At 37.0% G+C, this 16196-nt stretch overlaps 1 long non-coding RNA gene across 7 annotated transcripts in view; it reads right to left on the bottom strand.

Moving 5' to 3' along the window:
* LOC136835445 (uncharacterized) overlaps positions 1–16196 on the bottom strand; it is a 165452-nt gene that overhangs the window by 130627 nt on the left and 18629 nt on the right. For 2 of the 7 annotated variants that reach the window (XR_010852161.1, XR_010852159.1), the window contains exon 3: positions 10145–10621. The exons of the other annotated variants lie outside the window; for them this stretch is intronic. This is a non-coding gene — a long non-coding RNA (uncharacterized lncRNA). Of the gene's footprint in view, positions 1–10144; positions 10622–16196 lie in introns of those variants that run through there. 7 annotated transcript variants of the gene reach the window in all.

Raw genomic sequence — 16196 nt, 5'->3', positions numbered from 1 at the left:
CCACAAGAGGAGAAACAGGTCTACTTTTTAAATGGGGTGGGACTGAAACAGTGAACAATGCACCCATTTAAAAAGTAGATCAGTTGCTCTTGTTGTGGATAGATTTAGCTCATTTTTCTCCAGAATCCTTCTCACTTCTCCTTAAGGCCACGACTTGAGAAATGCCTTGGACAGCCCACCCATCGACCACAGCACAAGAAATAAAAATAGTCCACACCTAGGCTTCTCAGTATGAGCCAGGGTTTTGCCTAAGTTTACAACAGAGACTTTGGAAAATAGAAGCATCCCTCACGAATGATAAAGGAGGCAGTCTGAATGAGGTGTCACATAAAGGGGAGAGAAAGGACAGCTATAGAAAAAATCTCAGATGCTTTCGAAGTTAAAAAAGTAGTGGCTTCAATTATTTTGGCTATGGAAGTCATGAAGGCTTAAACAGGAAGCGAGAAATTCCTTTGCAGATAGCAAGGGATTCTTGTCAATATGAAATTCGACCACAAGAGCCAGGCTACTCGAGGGATAACGGCCAGAAATAAAGAGTAGCGTGAATGAAGGTCACTATAGTGTACTTTGTAGTGACCGCTACAGCAGTCAGAAGGCATTGAAACAGTCCATGTTTGGAAGAAAAGATGAAAGTAGAATTTTCAGACTTCAGACTTACGAGGCAGTAAGGGAAGAGGCGGTTGTAACCACCTCTGAGGTCCTCATTTGGAAATTAATCGTCTGCAATCTGTATTTTTTTATTGTTATCATTTTCATTTTTTTCTATTATTCTCCATATAATTACTGTCATTACTGTTATTATGAATTCTATTTTTTCCTACTTCTTCAGCAACTGTGTGGATACTGTCGATAATTATTATCAGGTTACCTTACGTATCTAGATTGTCTGTTTTGTATTTGTATATTCCATGTATATGGCCCTGAGCCGAAATAAAGCTTATTATTATTATTATTATTATTATTATTATTATTATTATTATTATTATTATTATTATTATTATTATTATTATCAAACTAGCTTCGAGATGCATTCAGTATCAAAAAAAACCTTTATCATCAAAACAGAATAAATCGATCCATAACACTACCAACTTTCCACGAAGATACTTCACCATGAGAGATTGCAATGTATTGTTCCTATATCATATATCAAAAGGTATTCTACAGACATGGCCAAATATTGTGTTTTGTACGCTTCTGCTTTTTCCAGAAAATTCTCACTTGTCAATTTCAGCCAGTGAGGGTTCACTCGAAAAAAGACTAAGCGCTCTTCGTACACTGCCAATCAAAGGTGTTTCTTGAAATTTACCCTTCTGTGCAAATATGCGGATCTAATTCGCCAGATTATATGATTTGTTATTTTATGCAATGGCATATTTAAGATACCCGGATACCCTTGACCAACAACTCGTTAATTTCACCCGACGGTCATAATGGTTCGTCATAAATTCTGGATGGTAACTGAGCATTATTTATTGTAAATGCTTAGTAAGAAGGCCCCTACAAATTGGAGCTAACTTTTTAAGGACCTGAAGGAAGAGATAATCTTTACTCACACCACATGTAGGATGGCACGAAGTAATAGGAATTCTGTGGGCGCAAAATGTGTTAGTAAAGGGACGGATGTCAAAGCTATCTTTCTGATCTCTTATACCTCGTAACCTAGGATCACAAATGGGTCTTTTTTCCCCGTAAAAAGAGGATCCAAAAAGTTAAGTATACCTTAGTTTAACCAGATCACTAAGCTGATTAACAGCTCTCCTAGAGAGGGCTGGCCCGAAGGATTAGACTTATTTTACGTGGCTAAGAACCAATTGGTTACCTAGCAACGGGACCTACAGCTTATTGTGGAATCCAAACCACATTATAGCGAGAAATGAATTTCTGTCACCAGAAATAAATTCCTCTAATTCTTCATTGGGCGGCCGGAGACTCGAACTCGGGACTAGCAGAGTGCTAGCCGAGAACTCTACCGACTCGCCCAACGAGGAACTAGAGACTGAGACTTGACTCACGATAAGGATTAAAATTGCAAAAAAACCGACAATACTTTATCTTGCAGGTATTACGGATAAATCGATGGAATATACAAACGAAAATTTAAAAGGAATGATAAAAATTTAGATGCAATGGGGTATCTGCACTCACCTCCAATATTAAGTATATAAAAGAATAAAAATTGAGCACAAGAGAGAGAGAGAGAGAGAGAGAGAGAGAGAGAGAGATCATTTTGGCGATACTCAACAATATATCAACAAAAAAGATCGTAATTCCTGAAAATCGTGAACTCTTGTAGATTCCCGTGTAGGAAGCTGAATTCTACATAATTCGTGTGTATAATATCATCATCAAATATCCAGAGAAAGTGACAGAAATAAACGGGTTATGATGCTACTAAAATTTCCTAAAAGCCACAAGAAACATTGCACTAAAATTCAGAGCAAAATATCTATCCCATAGAAAAACTGAACATCAAATGACTGGTAGGGACGTTTAACAACAGTGCCGTATTAAAATGCATTATGCAACATTTGTTATCCTAGAAGCTAGGGTGCACCGCAGGTTGTCTGAGGAAGTATTCGTTATTTGAAAGGTCAGATGCTTGAGGAGGCTTCATTCAAGACCAATAATATGGATGAATCTCGAGGGCATGGCAAGAAGGACCGGACAGATTATTTCTTTTGAGAAACAATTAACCCTTGTAATCCTGAGGCACTGCCGTAATCTAATAGGCCTTATATCCGATCATTTCATTAGAAGAGCTTATTGTATAATGACAAGTTCAATTATTATTTAAAAATGATAAGAGATTGCCATCACTCACGTTTTTCCTTCAATTTATCTTCCACAAGTCTCCATTCATCTCCAGCATCCCATCTCACACTCCTCATCAAAGTAGATGTGAGTCTTCCAACCCTTCTGGAAGGAGGTAGGGACCTGGCCGCCCTCCCACCGCCCCAGGGACAGGAGACAGGGTCAAGGTCACTGCCAAAGCAAGCCCACCCCAAATACCACAGGCGAAGAAATTAATAATTTTATTAGTAATATATAAGAACTAGAAGTAGAATGAGAAACTAATGCAATAGTGTAGCACACTATATAATAACATATTTTGTAAATGTAATGTAAATAACTAACCATTCCTAGGAAACTAAACATTGTAAATAAAAGTAATAGCAACCGCCCTCAACCCAAAAATTGCCTTCCTCTTGGAGCTACAAATAGAATGGAGGATGTTCTTGTGCCTCAGTTCTTGCTTGACAAAGCCTGGGACACAGGCGAAGAGGACCGGAGCAAGTGAAATAAATGGAAACCACATCCTGACTTTGTGTCCTTATCCAAAATTTTGAAGAAAGACTGAAAGTAGAAGTGAGAAAATATAAAAAAAAAATTCAGTATCAAAGAAGTCAATGCCACAAAGGCGGTCGGCTACAGCTAAAGCTAAGTATACCTTAGTTTTACCAGACTACTGAGCTGATTAACAGCTCTCCTCGAGAGGGCTGGCCCGAAGGATTAGACTTATTTTACGTTGCTAAGAACCAATTGGTTACTTAGCAACGGGACCTACAGCTTATTGTGGAATCCGAACCACATTATAGCGAGAAATGAATTTCTATCACCAGAAATAAATTCCTCTAGCTCTTCATCAGCCGGCCGCGGGAACTGAACTCCGGCCCATCAAGTGACAGTCTGAAGCTCAACCGAGTCGGCCAACAAAGGGCTCGGTCGGCTACAAAAATATATATATATAGATATACATATATTATATAATTATATAAATGTTTATTAATAAATATATATATATATATATATATATATATATATATATATATATATATATATATATATATATATATATAAAGTGAATGTTTTCATATTAGTTTGGTTTCTATATAAATCCGAACCGCTTGACAGACCCAAACAAAATTTTCCACACGGCCTCGATGCCACTCCAGAAAGGTTTATAGCTCAAAATCAAACCCCTACCCCGTAACAGACGTACAAACACAGACAAAATAAATGAAACTTTCGTTTTTACGTCACTTTTTCCTTCAGTGCTTTCTGGGTTAATTATAATTTTTCACCAGACGCTCCACCTTTTTTTCCAGGTGCTGTCAGACGTATGATTTCATTGAACTCCTCCCACTGCAAACCCTATAATCAGTTTAGTATATGCAAAAAATTAAACAGATGTGTTTGACTGTACTAAAATTACTTTCATTCAGTCATAAAGCAATGTAATTCAAAATATAACTTCTACCACCACACCAGTCAGACCTTACAGTTTTCGCCACAGAAACAAGGAGTAGTCTAACAGACCAAATGTTTCTGTGACAGGCTTACCCACTCATCCAAAAACTACTTGTTAATCTAAGTGTTCCAAACATATCTTAATCATACCCTGCCAATAAAATACAAATTCTTAAGTACCTTGTGGTATTACCATCATCATATCTAGGTATTTAATCCATAAAAAAATTGGTAGTTACGGGCACAACTCTGGAGATCTAGAACTAATTCATCACCATCGGCGCATGCGTATTAGTACACCAAACGCTTCTGTGACAGATATACCCCATCATTACAAAATTACTTGCGAAGAAATCACCACATTTGCTTCAGTGTTCATCTTAAACCAAACATATCTTAATTGAACACTGCCAATAAAATACAAGTTCTTAAGTACCTTGAAGGTCTGTCTGCTGTTGAAAGGGAGACAGACCTTTGCCCCCCACCCCCACAGACACACAAATGTACACAGACACGCCCGACACGAATCGCAGAAGTATAAGATCTTTGATTTGTTGTTTTTGTTCAGTGAAGTCGTTTATTCTTTACTAACGTAACTCCATCTCTCCCTTTATCTTCCCCTCACCCTCCCCTCCCCCTTCCCTTCTTTCCCTCCTCCTCCCTTCTCCTTTTCTCCTTTTCCCACCTCCTCCTCTATCTTCTCCTTCTCCACCCTTTCACCCCTCCTTCTGCCTATAGACTGTCCTGCCAGATTTTTTCCCTACCCTCTGCCCTCCCACTGCCCATGGACTGTTATTCACATATTTTTCCAGGCAGTGCGGGTTACTTATATAATATATATATATATATATATATATATATATATATATTTATGTATAGGGTTATATATACATTATATAATATCACATCATGTAAATATAATGTAAATAATTAACCAACCCTCTAGTAAACTAAGCATTGTCAATAACCCCCAAAACCCAAACCACCCTCCTCTTGGAGCTGTAAATAGAATGGAGGATGTTCTTGTGCCTTAGTTCTTGCCTGACAAAGCGTGCGACACAGGCGAAACGGAACGTAGCAAGTGAAATAAATGGAAACCACACCCCAACTGTGTGTCCTTATCAAGAATTTTGAAGGAAGACAAAGTAGAAGTGAGAAAATATGAAAAAGTCAGTAACAAAGAAGTGAGTGCCACAAAGGTGATCGTCTACAACAAAAATTGTGAAAAAGAAAAACTCTGCCCAAAAAACAAAAAGAACAGTGGTAGGAAGAGATGCACCTGAAAGGAGATGGAAGAAATTCTTGGACAGAGAATTGCAGACATCACCAACAAATTAAAAACATTGCAACAAGAGAAGTGGGATAGATGGAAGACCATAAGCAACCTCACAGATGAACACCAACAACAGCAAATCATGAACGCCATTGGGATGGGGGTAAGACGACATGAGGCAACATTAGATACCAGACACTCGAAGAAACTGCACAACTTACATGATGGGAGAGTAAGGAATGAACAACAAAAAGAAGCTTACCCCAATCTGACTGAAGTAGTGCTTACAGATGACCAAAAAGAACTCCTGAACTGCAAATTGAACTGCCACTTCATCAGAAGAACAAACAAGCATAAAAATTGAATAAACAAGAATAATTGATAGACAACTTGTGACAAAAGGAACACGTGGGCAAGATCAACATGGAGGATGGATGAATTGAAGAGCTGCTGGGAGATGTTTAAAGGAGCTTAAAAACAATACAGACATCACTATATGCAAAAGGTGACAAAACAGCAGTGTACGTGGTAATGTACAAACAAGAATACGAAGAGAAGATGAACAACATTTTAAATGACACAAAAATTCATTAAAATCAACAAAGACCATACAGATCAATTATAGAAGAAAATGGCACGACTAGCAAAGAAGGCCAACAGGCAGTGCCATAAGAACATTTTCCCGAACATCATGGGAGACTTCAGCCCTGGATATTGTGATGTCACAGTTAAAACTTATAAAAACAGTAACACACTCAGTCAGATCATATCCCAGATCACATCCCCCACCTAAAAAATAGCCAAGACTCTGAACGACCTAATACCCCATACATACTGATGAAATACACACTAAAATGAGTAACGCAATTCATAGACATCTTGAAAACTAAAACCCAACCAAAGAAATCACATCAATGGACGTCGAAAGCATGTTTACAAACGTGCCAGTAGACACCACCATAAACATAATCCTCAATCACATGTACCATTCACAAGAAACCCCATCCTGAATCCAAGACAAGACCATAGGGAGCATGCTCAAAGTATGCACAAAAGAAGCACCATTTTACTCCCACAAAGGAGAATTATTCTGCCAAGTAGATGGTGTAGCTATGGGTTCCCCAATAGGCGTTCTTATGGCGAACATGTACATAGCCAGCTTAGAGGATACCGTATTCAGTAACTATGAAAAACCTGAAATCTATGCAAGATACATTGGCGACATTTTCATCGCAATCAACAACAAACAAGATGCACAAACACTGAAAGACCTTTACAGAAAAATCTGTGCTGAATTTCACTATAGAACACAGTGTAGACCAAAAACTTCCATTCTTAGATGAATTAGTAAACACAGGGACAAGAAAATATGACATGGAGGTACACACAGAGGTGACGAACGTCAGGTGTTGCCTTAACAAGAGAGGTGAGTGCCCCAAGGCATATAAATGTCAGTAGTCCAATCATGTGTGTGTCAGGCCTTCATCCACGGTACCATGTGGAAAGCGACACATGCGGAGCTGGACAGAATACAACAGCTGCTCACAAACAACAGATCTGAATAAAAAATTATACAATCAGAAATACGAACAAAACAATGCAACAGAACAACACAACAAGGAGATAGGACAACAGACAACAATACGTTACCAGACTAATTTTAACAACGAATGCAACAACAACAGCAACATCATCAAGAAAGTTACTAAGAAAGTAGTCAAGCCACGAGCCCCTTACACCAACATAAACATATGGGTATATTGCAAGCCCAACCTATTGGCATCCCTTGTAATGAAAAACAACACCTGTGGACCTACACTGGAGGAGATGACTACCAATGTGGTTTATGAATTTTATTTGCCCCAAGGAGGAATGCAGACCTTCCAGTGAAAGCTACATCAGTAGGACATCAACTACACTTGGACAGCGATTAGTGGTGCACAGAAACACGGGAGCCATCTTCCATCATTACACAGACAAGCGCGACAAGAAACCATCATTACAAGAACATGATAACAACAAACAGCAAACAAGCCCACGCTAATCATCCAGATGGAAGGAGATAGGGCCCTGCTCTCCCACAGCTCCAGGGACAGGAGACAGGGTCAAGGTTGTTGCCAAAACAAGCCCCCTCCCAAACACCACAGATGAAGACATTTATAATTTTATTAGCAGGATAAGAACTAGAAGTAGCCACACTATGTAATAACACATGTAAGTGTAATGCAAATAACTATCCACACCCCCTAGTAAACTAAGCATTGTAAATAAAAACAAGAGCAAAACCCCAAAAACCCACCATCCTCTTGGAGCTATAAATGGAAAGGAGGATGTTACTGTGCTGTAGTTCTTGCTTGACGAAGCCTGTGACACAGGTGAAACGGACCGTAGCAAGTGAAATAAATGGAAACTACACTCAGACTGTGTGTCCTTATGCAGAATTTTGAAGAAAGACTGAATGCAGAAGTGAGAAAATATTAAAAAGTCAGTATCAAAGAAGTCAGTGCCACAATGTCGATCACCTACAACAATATATACATATATATATATATATGTATATATTAGTTTAGATTTAAATATATGGGTCATTGTAAAGAATATATATATATATAGTAAATAACGACTAATTAAAACAGGAATGGACATATAAATAAAATCAGATAGTCCTAATAAGTATATGTTTATCTTGAAAAATTATTCTTCGTCATTTGGTAAAAACATTATACCTAATTATTCATTCAAGTTCAGAAGCACAAATCTGTGATTTAAAAACCACATTCTGTTACCTACTTTTAGATTTTTTTTTTTTTTGTCATTTAAAGAATACGCCTTGGTAAATCAACTGAATTAAAACTGCTCATAAAACAGCCACACACACAAAAATGACATAAATACATATACCCAAATATCAAGGGCTTATATATATATACAAATATATCGTTTATACACATTGTTACCATCTGTCGGGGCAACGTCTCTGTGGTTTGCAGTGAAGCAAAGACAGCGAGACACAAACCACGAGTCCATATTGTTACAAATGGAGCTGAATCCGAAGAGCATGATGTGATGAGTCAAAGCGAAAATGCCATTATTTGGAATCGAGAGCAGGAAACCAAAGACGGATCGAGAAACCCAAGACTGTTAAAGATTGTTCTTTCTAATTTAGGCGATGGACATAGTTTGTAGCACTCTCTCTACCTTCGATGAAGTGGGAATTTTTACTGGTGATTAACATTTAATGTGGCATTCACACACTGATATCTTCTTCTTTTCTTTGTAAGTCTTTTTCCCAGCCCTCTTTTGTTAATCAGGTGGTCTGGTTAAACTAAAGCATACTTAACTTTCTACCGTTAACATTTTAATGTGTCTACTGATGTTTGATTTTTAATGGCTAAAAACATAACAGACTTTGTAGTCTCGATCGGCTGCCATACCCGCCAATAATTTCATCGCTGCTGGGAAGAAAGGGCGTTGGGCGTATGTACATGAAACATTGTACCAGGGTCTAAGCGATGTCAGGCAGGGCGCCCTCGAGACCACAGGTTTCTCCCAAAGCCAAATAAAAAAAAAAAGCAGCGAGGAGACGTCTTACCCATACGGTTGGAATCGACAGTTCGAAACTTGAAGAAAAGGTGTCTGTTTATTTTTTTCTACTGATGTTTAAGTCTACTGATGTTTAACATTTTTTTTGTGATGTTTAACATTTTAATCTGTCTACTGATGTTTAACATTTTAATCTGTCTACTGATGTAAAGATCATTTTAACATTCACCATCTCCTTATTAGTGATTAGAATCACTGAAACTTACTCATCATAACTGTTGAATCTTTATAAGCTTTTTGTTTTTTCTGGAATTTGCCATCTAACTCATATACATACCGATGCATATACATACGCACACGAAGAAATAGTAATGAAACTATATATTCAAGTTCAAATTTGACGTTTATTGTATTTCTAATACAGACAGCTGCTCTCTTAACTTATTAAAAAAAAAAAGGTTTTTGAGAAATAAATAAGTGCTGTGTTAGGGAGAAGTGAATCTTTTGGATCGAGAGAGAGAGAGAGAGAGAGAGAGAGAGAGAGAGAGAGAGAGAGAGAGAGAGAGAGAGAGAGAGAGAGTACCTTCATCTGTTATGCGTATGGATATCTTGTATACGAAGGTTTATGGTCTTTCAGGTTCTCAGACACATCGTGAAAACCATTCTTAAAGTTGCAGTTTAGCGAATCAGTCAAGACAGCAGAAGCGTTCATCTACCTCGACCGCTTTTAGTATCACGGGAGGCATCATCAATTTCCGGATGTGTGAGAAGATCATTTTTGTGGTGTAAAGTCCAATTTAAGGTGGATGTTCTTTTGAAATCACGCTTCTTTCTAACTGGATTCAGTAACGTCATGCAGGTCTGATTTCACTTCTCCATAACAGTGATTGCAGACACTTCAAAATCATTTTTAAAATGACGGGCGACTAGCAAATGCGCAGGTGACATAGGTTTACATAAAAACGTGTTTTCGTGTTAGACATTGGAAAAAACAATACTAAAAGCAATATATATATATATATATATATATATATATATATATATATATATATATATATATATATATATATATATATATATATATATATATATACATACATACATACACACACATGTATGTGAATCATTATCAAAATGAGAGGTGTCTGAAACTAAAGGCGTCAGCGATAGTTTACGATTGAGGATGCGGTATTGTACATCACACGAACATAATCCTTTAACTCTGAAGGTTAAAGTTCACCAACTTCGCCGCCATTGTATTGTAACATTTGCTCCGTATGATTCAGCCTGGAAGCCGGTGCCTAGGTGCAGGATGCGTGTCACGAAAGGAAAGCTACACAGTGATGCGTCTTTGCCTCTCCTGAGTCATTTCCTTTTCTTTCTTGCGCCGCCGTTCGTCTCTTGTCTTGAGGTATCGCTGTTCGATGCTCATTTCCTGACGGTCTAGTGGTTTATATTTTCACCGCTCAGCAGTTGAAACTTTTTTTTTTTTTGCCATGCAATTATATTTGATATTGTATTGGAAATGCCACCAGATTTCCGACAATTCGTCAACTGTTAAAAAAAAAACGAAATATCAAGAAAACAACGATTGCATTAAGCATTTATCAGGACATAAAAGATAATATTATAATATAACTTTTCATAAACAGGAAAAGGAATGAAGTATGTACAGCTGGTAAATTTGTTTACGGAACGAAGTGAACTCTTCCGACAATTCGTCAACTATCAAAAAAAAAAAAAAAAAAAAAAAAAAAAACGAAATATCAAGAAATTAGCAATTGCATTAAGTATTTTTCAGGATCCAATAAAACATAATATAACATAACATTTCGTAAACAGGGAAAGAACTGAAATATGTACAGCTGGTAAATTTGTTTACAGAACGAAGTGAACTCTTCATTAGTTCCCAGCCACATTTCGACGTTGTGCCCGGATGCACTGCAATTGCTTCCCTGCATCTAACCTTTTCCAGCCACCCGATGCACATCCGGGAAAGCCTTCACTAGACTGATGGAGGTACAAAGTGACTCTCTATGACCTGGTTTTCGTGAACATTGTTATCATCTGGGAGAAAATGAAGCAATCATAGAAAATATTTCCATGTCAACCTCGAGAGGGCCAGGATTTCAATAAAATATCTTCAGTAATGCTCAGAGATCCCACCCAAGAGTCAGGTGGAAAAGCCAATACTTCTGAAAACCTCTTGATGTGTATGTAAACTCTGGAGTATACTTCTTGGCTTGCTCTTTATGCAAAGTGAGTAAACCATCTTCTCAAAGATGGTTTACTCACTTTGCATAAAGAGCAAGCCATGAAGTATACTTTTGAGTTTACATACACAGTCAGCAAGAAGTTTTCAGGAGTACTGCCTTTTCCACCTGACTCCTGGGGGGTCTCAGAGCCTTACTGGAGTTACTTTATTGAAATACTGGCACTCCTTTGAGGTTGACACTTTTTGTTGGAGTTCCATATCCGTTTCACTTTAAAACCCGTTTCACGTCTAGATGTTTCCACAGCTGGAAAGAAATGGTTGGTGTTGTCCTTTAACAATTAACAATCAGTTGTCCTCGTGCCAGGTTTCCCTTGCATACCTTTTTGCCTGTTTCGACTTGTCAAGCACATACACATTTTCGGCAGTGTATAGGTATATTTGTGTATTTTGTATTACTTCCCATGGGAAGTAACGACGTATGTATGTATGTATGTATGTATGTATGTATATATATATATATATATATATATATATATATATATATATATATATATATATGTATACATATATATATATGTATTGTGTGTGTATGTAGATGCATATATATATATATATATATATATATATATATATATATATATATATATATATATATATATATATATATATATATATATATATATATGTATGTATATATATATATATATATATATATATATATATATATATATATATATATATATATATATATATATATATATATATATATATATATAAATAATATATCAATTCTTCTTGATCTGTTCGCATTTTTAGGGGATATATGCACTGCCCATACTAAATTTTAAACATGAAAGTATTTCTGAAACAGAAACAAGAAATTGCTGTATGAAACACGAAGGATACAAATACAATTTAATCGAAATTCAACGTAAAATAACCATAATTAAACAAGGACCCCAATAGTTCTTTCCTTTCTAGATGGAAGTGGGTTTACCCTTAGGCTACTGATGCATCATGAACGGGAAATAACAAAAATGTAACTCTGATTCCGAAGAAGATGCTGTGACTCTGGAGAGGAGTCTGAGATCCGGCGAAGACTCTGTGACTCTGGAGTTTTCAGCAAGGTTGTAATGATGATCTGGAGACCAGCAAAAATTCATAAAAAAATATTATTGAGTTAATATCTATCAGTGTCAGAAATTTCACTCATCAAAGTCTTCGTTCTGTCTCAGCAATGCCATTGCTTGGATTCCACTGAAGACAATGAAAAAATGGAGCTTCTGTCAGACCATCATTAGCCCTGTCTTCCTTGTCAGCAAACCTCCTCCCGTCTTATCAGTTTATTTTACCTGATGTATTGCAGGTACTTACAGGTACCTGAAAAAATTTTTTCTCTCTAAAGATTATTTTTGGTACTACAGTATATCCAATTGAAAGAGCTTAATTACAATTTCTTTTTCAATCGTTTGCGTGGATTATGAAACCAGTTCAATTCTATCTGACGCTTTTCTACAGTCTAAAATTGATTTATTAATTGTCATTGATTGACATTACTGCAACTGTGATCAAGATTTGGTTAAAATTGTCATAAACATCCTTTGAGTCAGTATTTGCTTATATCATTTCTACGCCTGACATCGATAAAATTGCATATAAAATCTAGTTAAAACTGAAAACAAAAATTTACATCCTCCGAAGAGAACCAGATTCGTCGACCAGCTTAAAAATTCCACTGGATTTATCAAAAAAACATCGTGCAATGGGCATGCATTGAGGAAACAAGACCTGGTTCACAAGTCTAGAAGGAGATTCTCCCAGCGAGGTGAACAAACCAATCATCGCACAAAGAGTGGGATTAATCAGCCTTTAAGAATACGTGTGGTATGCTGGTGTGTGAGAACTTATTTCATTAGAGAGGTCAGATATGGTTATTCCCATCAGTTTCTGGTAATCACCAAACAGACTCACTCAGGGTACTTGCCATTTGGGAATGGGCCCTCAAATGACCATATTCATCCTTTGTATACTGTTGATGTCTGTCACACTTTAACAAATTATTTATTGTAAGTCGCGCCTGTGTAGATTTTACCTGGCAGAACCTGTCATCTATACCACGGTGATTCAATACAAAATAGAAGCTGTGAATTTATTCATATAACTGAGGTCTTAGTATTAAACTTCTTTAACGACTGCAGTACACTCAGGAAATTGCTAAGTCTTGCAAAATGTCTTGTCATGAATTTCTAGTACATTTGAAGCCACCAATATTGCAGACAATTGTGCCTTGAATACTGAGGTCAAGGTCCATGAAGAACCACTGCTCTCAATTTCACAAGGAAAAAAAAAAAACAAACTCGATGCCAGCATTAGATTTGGAGTCATTGGTTTATCAGGCATAAATTCATCTGAAACGTTTTCCTCTCAGTCAGAAATTTCACTGCAGGTATTTTCCGATAATCACCAGGGAATGATTGCATATTTCAATGGGACTTTATCATTCCTAGATAAATGTCTTATATTTAAAGTTTCTTTCATTTTGGAATGAAAAGGTTGCCGCCTGAGAGTACGTTCTGTCATATGGAAAAATGCCACGTCTTTGACCACAAGACCACTTTAGTAGTTTGGGAATGTCTGAAGCCTCACTTCAGCTGAGTCAGCAAAGCTGCACACAAATCTCACCAGCATTTTCCGACGAGAGAAACTCGAAATGCTCCTTGGCTCACCGAATTTCTGCATTATGAATTGCATTCACCATTTTTGTTTTGACCTTTCGTTTGTAGTACTCACTGCATTGTCCTCTACCATGCAGTCTTTTACAAAAATGTGTGAGTTGTCTCTGACAAACACGCATGATAGTAAGAGATGGAGATGGAGGGCCTTCAAGAGAAGCAAAGTGGACTTGACTGCTCTCAAAAAAGGGATCTCGGCCAGTGTGAGAGAAAAGGACATCTGATGAAAAATGGAGGCACTGAAACTCAAAATTTTCTGATAATAACTGACAAGAAAATCTCGTGTGTATACACACACACACACACACACACACACACACACATATATATATATATATATATATATATATATATATATATATATATATATATATATATATATATATATATATATATATATATATATATATATATATAGAAGCTGGATGAACATATGAGTGCCACTCTTTCATAACTGTCACAAGGGGTAACCTTTGTGACCATTATTCATTTTGGTGCTTTCGTTTCGTCTCTGGAGGCCACGACATCCCATTTGATATTAGACGAAGATTTTCTTGTTCTTATTATCAGAAAATTTTGAGTTTCAATGCCTCCATTTTCGTCAGATGTCCTTTTCTCTCACGCTGCCCGAGATCCCTTTTTTGAGAGCAGTCGATTCCAGTTTGCTTCTCTTCTGAAGGCCCTCCATCTCCTAGTATCATGCGTGTTTGTCACAGACAACTCACACATTCTTTTGAAAAGACTGCATTGTAGAGGACAATGCAGTGAGTACTACAAACAAAAGGTCAACACGAAAATGATGCATGCAATTCATAATGCAGAAATTCGGTGAACCGAGGAGTATTTCGAGTTTCTCTCGTAGTGGTATGCAGGTGAGATTTGTGTGCAGCTTTGCTGACTCAACTGAAGTGAGGCTTCAGACACTCCCAAACTACTAAAGTGGTCTTGTGATCAAAGATGTGGCATTTTTCATATGACAGAGATCATATTCTCAGGCGGTAACCTTTTCATTTCAAAATGAAAGAAACTTTAAATATAAGACATTTATCTAGGAATAATAAAGTCCCATTGAAATATGCAATTATTCCCCGGTGATTATCGGAAAATACATGCCGTGAATTTCTGACTGGGAGAAGAACGTTTCAGATGAAGTTAAAAATGTCACTGACAGGTCTTAAGAATGTTTCTGACGGGTCTTAAAAATGTTACTGACAGTTCTTAAAAATGTCACTGACAGTTCTTAAAAATGTCACTGACAGGTCTTAAAAATGTCCCTGACAGTTCTTAAATATGTCACTGACAGGTCTTAAAAATGTCACTGACAGGTCTTAAAAATGTCACTGACGGGTCTTAAAAATGTCACTGACAGGTCTTAGAAATGTCACTGACAGGTCTTAGAAATGTCACTGACAGGTCTTAGAAATGTCACTGACAGGTCTTCAGTCTTGTGTTCCTTTGAAGTATTGAAAGATTATTGCACCTTCGTTTCTTTTTGTTCAGATGTCCTCCCATCATTTTGGTCCCGGAATGATGGGAAAACATCTGAACAAAAAGAAACTTAAGTGCAATAATCTTTCAGTACTTCCTAGAAACCCAAGACTGAAGACCTGTCAGTGACATTTTTAACCTTAAACGAGAGAAAGAAGTCGTCTAGGGGAAGTCAAAACTTGGTTGTCTCCTTATAGCAGAAGCTATCTTAATTTCTATAAAAGCTACACACACTACGAAGCAGTCAACCCGCAAGCAAGCTACTTCTGGCACACAGACTTTCAAACTGCCAATAGATTGAGAGAAAAAATATCAGCCATGAATGAGGAATAAGTGAATGAGAATAAGTGAAGGGTAATGAAGGAAAAACACTGATATTATATTGGATGACTCCTGCATCCATTCATAGTTGTATGGAGAACTAACCACTTGTATTCTTTTGTTTCAAATACTCAATAACACGGCTTAAATCGTTATAGACAGCGCAACAGACTCAGAAAGTAATTCAGTAACTTGAGCTGTGATTTGGAGCTTAATATTTTCTAGGCGACTTTAGTTAATGAATGAGGAAAATCATATAATATATTACAATACAGACTGGTATGATATATACAAGTAAGTATACCTTAGTTTAACCAGACCATAGAGCTGATTAACAGCTCTCCTAGAGAGGGCTGGCCCGAAGGATTAGACT

The sequence above is a fragment of the Macrobrachium rosenbergii genome, chromosome 55 (genome assembly GCF_040412425.1).
Source record: "Macrobrachium rosenbergii isolate ZJJX-2024 chromosome 55, ASM4041242v1, whole genome shotgun sequence".
Taxonomy (NCBI): domain Eukaryota; kingdom Metazoa; phylum Arthropoda; class Malacostraca; order Decapoda; family Palaemonidae; genus Macrobrachium; species Macrobrachium rosenbergii.
The sequence above is the reverse complement of the archived record's forward strand: the minus strand, read 5'-3'. Positions and strand labels throughout refer to the sequence as shown.